Source organism: Pecten maximus, chromosome 14, assembly GCF_902652985.1.
Source record: "Pecten maximus chromosome 14, xPecMax1.1, whole genome shotgun sequence".
NCBI lineage: Eukaryota > Metazoa > Mollusca > Bivalvia > Pectinida > Pectinidae > Pecten > Pecten maximus.
Window position 1 is genome coordinate 30,447,459 of NC_047028.1, and position 5,874 is coordinate 30,453,332.

Consider the following 5,874-nt stretch of genomic DNA (forward strand, 5'->3'; position numbering starts at 1 on the left):
AAAACAGCACTTTCAGTAGCTCTTCCTCTTTCTCTTATCTTTAGATCTTCTTTAGAAACTGGTATCTTTCCCAAACAATGGAAAAAAGCATTAGTAATGCCTATATTCAAAAAAGGGGATAAACAGGAAGTTTCAAATTATAGACCTATTTCACTATTAAGCACCGTTGGTAAAGTTTTTGAAAGATTGGTAGTGAAATATTTGCATAACTATTTATTAGATCATTAATTAATATATAAATATCAGTCTGGTTTCCAGCCAGGTCATTCGACAGTACATCAAATTATTGAATTATATCACACTTTATGCGAAAACTTAGGAAAAAAAACGTCCTTCATGTATAGTTTTTTTGTGATATTTCGAAGGCGTTCGACCGTGTATGGCACAGGGGATTGGAAGTAAAACTAGCAAATTATGGCATTTCCGGAAAATTGTTAGAGTGGTTCAAAAATTATATTAGTGATAGACAACAACAAGTCTTTGTGGGAAATACGAAGTCTTTGGTTAAATCTACCAATGCCGGAGTTCCTCAAGGTTCTGTATTAGGCCCTCTTTTATTCATTCTATATATTAATGACATAGCTGATAACCTGGAAAGTCTTTGTAAATTATTCGCAGATGATACCTCCTTATTATACTCTGATACATCTCCTCAAACTATTGAAAGAAAAATAAATAACGATTTAGATAAAATTAAACACTGGGCTAATAAGTGGTAAGTAAATTTCAATCCTTCTAAAACAGAGGCATTACTTGTTTCCAACTTTGAACTTGAATATGCAATTGAAATTAAGTTTAATAATGTAAATGTAGACTTTGTAGAAAATCATAAGCACCTTGGAGTAGTATTAAGTGAAAATTGTAAATGGAGTAAACATATAGAAAATATTTGTAAAAATGTGTCAAAACAGGTAAGTGTTTTACGAAAACTGAAGTATTTATTAAATAGACGAACTTTAGACAAAATTTACAGAGCATATATTCTTCCTTTACTAGAATATTGTTGTGAAGCTTGGGACGGATGTACCCTCGGTGACGCAGACAATTTAGAAAAACTACAGTTAGAGTCTATCCGTAATACAACAGGTTTACCATCTTATGCAAGTAGGGTTTCATTATATTCAGAAAGTGGACTCGAACCACTAGTAAATAGAAGAAAGAACAGAAAACTACAACTTTTTTTTCAAAATTCAAGCTAACCTCACACCGAATTATCTTTCAGCTTTACTACCTCCTTTAGTGTCACAAAATTTAGAATATAACCTCCGTAATGCAAACCATTTCTCCTTACCTAACTTCAGACTTCAACTTTCTAATAGTTCTTTTTTTCCCTCTACTATTCGACTTTGGAATAATTTAGACCCTGACATAAGACAGAGTAGGTCAGCCCCAGCTTTTAAAAACTCTCTTCGTAAGCTTAATGACATAAATATCCCCTCTTATTATTTGTTTGGTGACAGAAAATCTAATATTTTGCATGCTAGATTAAGAACTAATTCAAGTACTCTAAACGATGACTTATTTCATGCTAACTTAATTGATTTTCAACTTTGTCATTGTGGACATTCTATTGAAAATGCATTTCACTTCTTTTTTATTTGCAACAAACAAGTACATAGATCAGAGATTAAAGTGGTACCGTGAGTTAAATGATTTCATACCACTGGACCTACAGCTTATTCTACATGGCAGTCATGAATTATCCAAAGCAGACAACGAAAAAATATTTCTGCACACTCAGCAATATATTCACGATACAAATAGATTTTGATTTTACATTTGTACTTTCTCTACCACCTACCTCTCTCTATCACTACATTCGTGCAAGTCCCCCATTATTTTGTTTTAAATTTTTTTTCAACATATCTCTCTTCAGTACTTGATATATTTGATATATTGTGTTTTTAGAAAAAAGAGAAAAAATCATATATATATATATATGTAAATTGTTTAACTCCTCTAACTCTATCAAAGTCTGTGTCTTTTATCTTTCTCGACTCATATGGCACTTGGGAAACGGAAATATCAGAAGGAAAGGAAAGACCAAAGCGAAAGAAAACCGTGGCAGGGGATATGATGAACATTGATAAGCCGAAAGTTACGAGTAGTGGATTGTGTACTTGTGCCATCTGGGTCGAGAAAAATCATTCACGCAGTCTTAAATAAAATAATAATAATAAAAAAAAATGTTTCAATTACTAGTGGAAATGTCTAAATTATTTCATAAAAGAATTAAGATGAAGGAGATTGTCACATTCTTTTCACATACTTGCACCTTCTTACACCCCATCCTTACCCTTCCCTTATCCACAATTCCACACTAAATAATTATTTTATTGTTAATGTCATCTTGTATATTTTGTATGTGTTATAAAATATTGTATGGAAAGGGCTTGATATAAGTTGGAAAACTTGTGCCCAACCCTATTGTATATATTTGATACAATAAAATATGTTTAAACGAATCACGACACCAGTTTGAGACGATATCGAGTAGCGACTGTAACTCCGTTTCGTTTTGCGCGATAACGGCTATGTCGTCCGCGTACAGTAATATGTTGAGAATGACGTCATCTAGTGGGATCCCGCAGCCGGACTCTTTTATTTTGATAGCTAAGTCATTTATATAGATGGAGAACAAACTTGGCGATACACTGCAGCCTTGTTTTACATCGGATGTCACACTGAACCATGGAGTATGGTCGTCGTTAATTTTAACCTTACATTGTACGTCCGTATATAGTGACTGTATAGCTTTCAGAAAATTCCCGCCAATTCCTGCACCTTGAAGTTTGTACCACAATAGGCTTCGATCCACAGAGTCGAAAGCTTTACGCATATCAATAAAACAAACAAACGTCGACTTTTTAGCTAGTTTTCTAGTATTGATGATAGAGTAAAGCGCGTAAATGTGTTCCTCGCAACTACGAACCTTCCTAAATCCATTTTGTTCGTCACACAAGACGTCGTTCTGTTCCATCCAAAAACTCAGCCGCGCGTTAAGGACGTTGCAGTATATCTTACACGGTACAGAAATAAGACAGATTCCTCTGTAATTTAACGGGTCTCTCCTTTCCTCGGACCCACTTTTGTATATCGGGTTGATTATGCCTTTATTCCATTCCATAGGTACCCTACCTAGTTCAAAGCATCCTTTACATATACTATATAAAAGTTCAACAGCGGTATCATTCTTCAGAACCTCCGCAGGTATATCATCAATTCCAGCGGCTTTCCTCAGTTTCGCGGAGTCTATAGCTTTTACTATTTCGTCACGAGTGATGGGAGAATTCAAGCTAGTTGTGTCAATATTAGGCCTCTGGTTAAATTCAGGATCATGTGCTACCAGTGGGGTGTCAACAGGCACTGATGTATACAGATTTTCAAAGTCATTTTTCCATTTATCCAGAACTGCGTCCCTGTTATTATTAGGTTCCCCATTATCTCCGATTATTTCCCATGGGATACGTTTCTTCCTTTCATTCGCTATGCCTACACTGCCTATATGTTTCCAAAAATCTTGGGGATTATCTCCAACTAATTTGTCGTGAACTTTACGTCGTTCTGAACGTTGGTACTGTCGTTTAAGTTGACGGTTAAGGCGGTCAAATAATTTCCGCTGTTTACAGAATTCCGCTTTCAGAGCTTTATTCTGAACACTATTCTCCTTGTAAGATAACCATGCTTTTTCCGCTCCTTGTACCATATCCCACTGTGTACGGAGTGTTTCATTCCAATATGGTTTATACCTAGTTTTCCCACTGCTCCCCGTGTTATATGGTTTTAAAGTAGGTAGTTGTTCCATTTCGCTTTTTATCAGACTAGTAAAGTCGTCGTACGCGTCCTGGATGTTGTTGTTTACTTCGATGCTACGTTCTATCCGTTCAATGGTTTGGTTGACCTGTACCTGTATGTCTGCGCGTGAAAGGAATGTGCGCGTCACGTGCTTTGTATTGTACCTGGTGGGCTGCGCGTCCTTGACCTGTGGCGTTGGTGTTACCTGTATAGCCGTACGGGTGTGTAAACACAACTCACATGTTAACACGTAATGGTCAGGGGTGCACAGGGGGTGGAAATTAGTCTGATTGATAATGTCGGACATGGACATGATATTAAACGTTTCTATACTGTCCAGCTGTTCATACGGCACGCACATGTAGTCGACAACCGATTTGCCTATAGATGAAACACATGTCCAAGAGTGATATTTAAATCGTCCGTTTAGCATGCAGAAGTTGACATCAGTCAGGAAATTTAAAAACAAGTCCCCATATCTATTTTCTGTTTCATCGATAGTTTGACGTGGACGCACGGGGTCCACTCCTTATATGAAATCGGTATTCGTTCCGCAGCGAGCGTTAAAATCGCCCAATATCAACAGTTTGCCCTTGTTTTAGTTTCCGGTTGTGTATGTACATGTATATGCCTACTGGATTTTAGTTTTGTGATTATTCACTGATAACAAAGTCCTACCTTACAAAATCGAGCCCCTGTGAAGTTGAAAATCGTCTGCTAAGTTAGCGACACTGATGTGACCGGTTAGACTAGAATCTGTTTCGAACGAAATATCCTTGGAATCGTTTTCACCTACTATCAAGACAACTTTCATTAAGAATTATAAGAGCTGTTATTCTTCTGAAAATAACGTAAATCCAGTCAATACCAGAAACATGAAGTGTTTCCGAGGAATCGAGTCTGTCCTGTGCAATGCCCATTCAACGCCGCATCACTTCTAAATGTTAATCGTACATCATTGCGCATAAAAACGGTTTCGATTTTAAACAATAAGAAATTATGTAATTATGAACAATTTGACGATACCTACACACGTATATGAAATATAAAATAAAGCCAAATTTGTGCAAAAACCACTTTATGTGTTTGCTTTTAATAACGTCATGAGCGACTTTATCATTTCTTCTGGAAATTTCGCTGTTCCGGTATTTGAACTTGATGAAGTCAGTGATAGGGTAAGCGGCAAATTTAAACGCGTCAAAACCTACAGTAAATAAAAAATCTTTATGAATGTAAATATAAGCATTGAACTGTTACCAAATGGTAGTATACAGTCGATATGAATACAATTTGGGTGACAGATAAATATTTCATGTCGCCCTAACGGGCGACATTCTATTTATCTGTCACCCAAATTGTACTCATATCGACAGTATTCTACCATTTGGTAACAGTTCAATGCTTAAATATTGTTTATTGTAGTAGCAGATTTAGTGTTATTCCATATAAGGAGTTGTTTACAGAATTAGTAGTAGGGAGCTGTGTATTAGAGTGCTGTGTGATAGAGAGGTTGCGTAAAGCTCGTGTAAATATAGTAATATATCCTAAATATAACTTAGTGTGTAGCCAATCAGAGTGAGTGAGGAGCCAGTTGTAAATAGGTCGGAGGAGCAGACCCTTCTTAATATTGCCTCATGAATATTCATGTTTAAACCAGAACGAGGCTAAGTGAGGAAGCGTCCCTAGTAATATACATGTGCAGCTATGGCTACATCATACAATGATAGAGATTCAGATTTAATTACTTCACTTACCTTTTCATTTGTTTAAAACTACATCCAAGCACAAAAACAAAACAAAAACTAGATTTGATCAAGATCAAAACACGGGATTTCCAACAAGAAAATGATCGCTGACATGTTCTCGTTCTGACGAACGCTTTTGTACGTTTTACCTACGATTCTCTTCGTTTTCTATTCGTTTTCTCTTCGTTTCCCTTCTTTAACCGATCAGTTGACCTTCTAACGTTGCAAACATCTTTAAAATAACGTTTTCTTTCACATACGATGAAACTATTTTGAAAATTTGAAATTTTCGATTTTTGATCATTTGACCTTTGTGACCTTGAGCGAAGGTCAA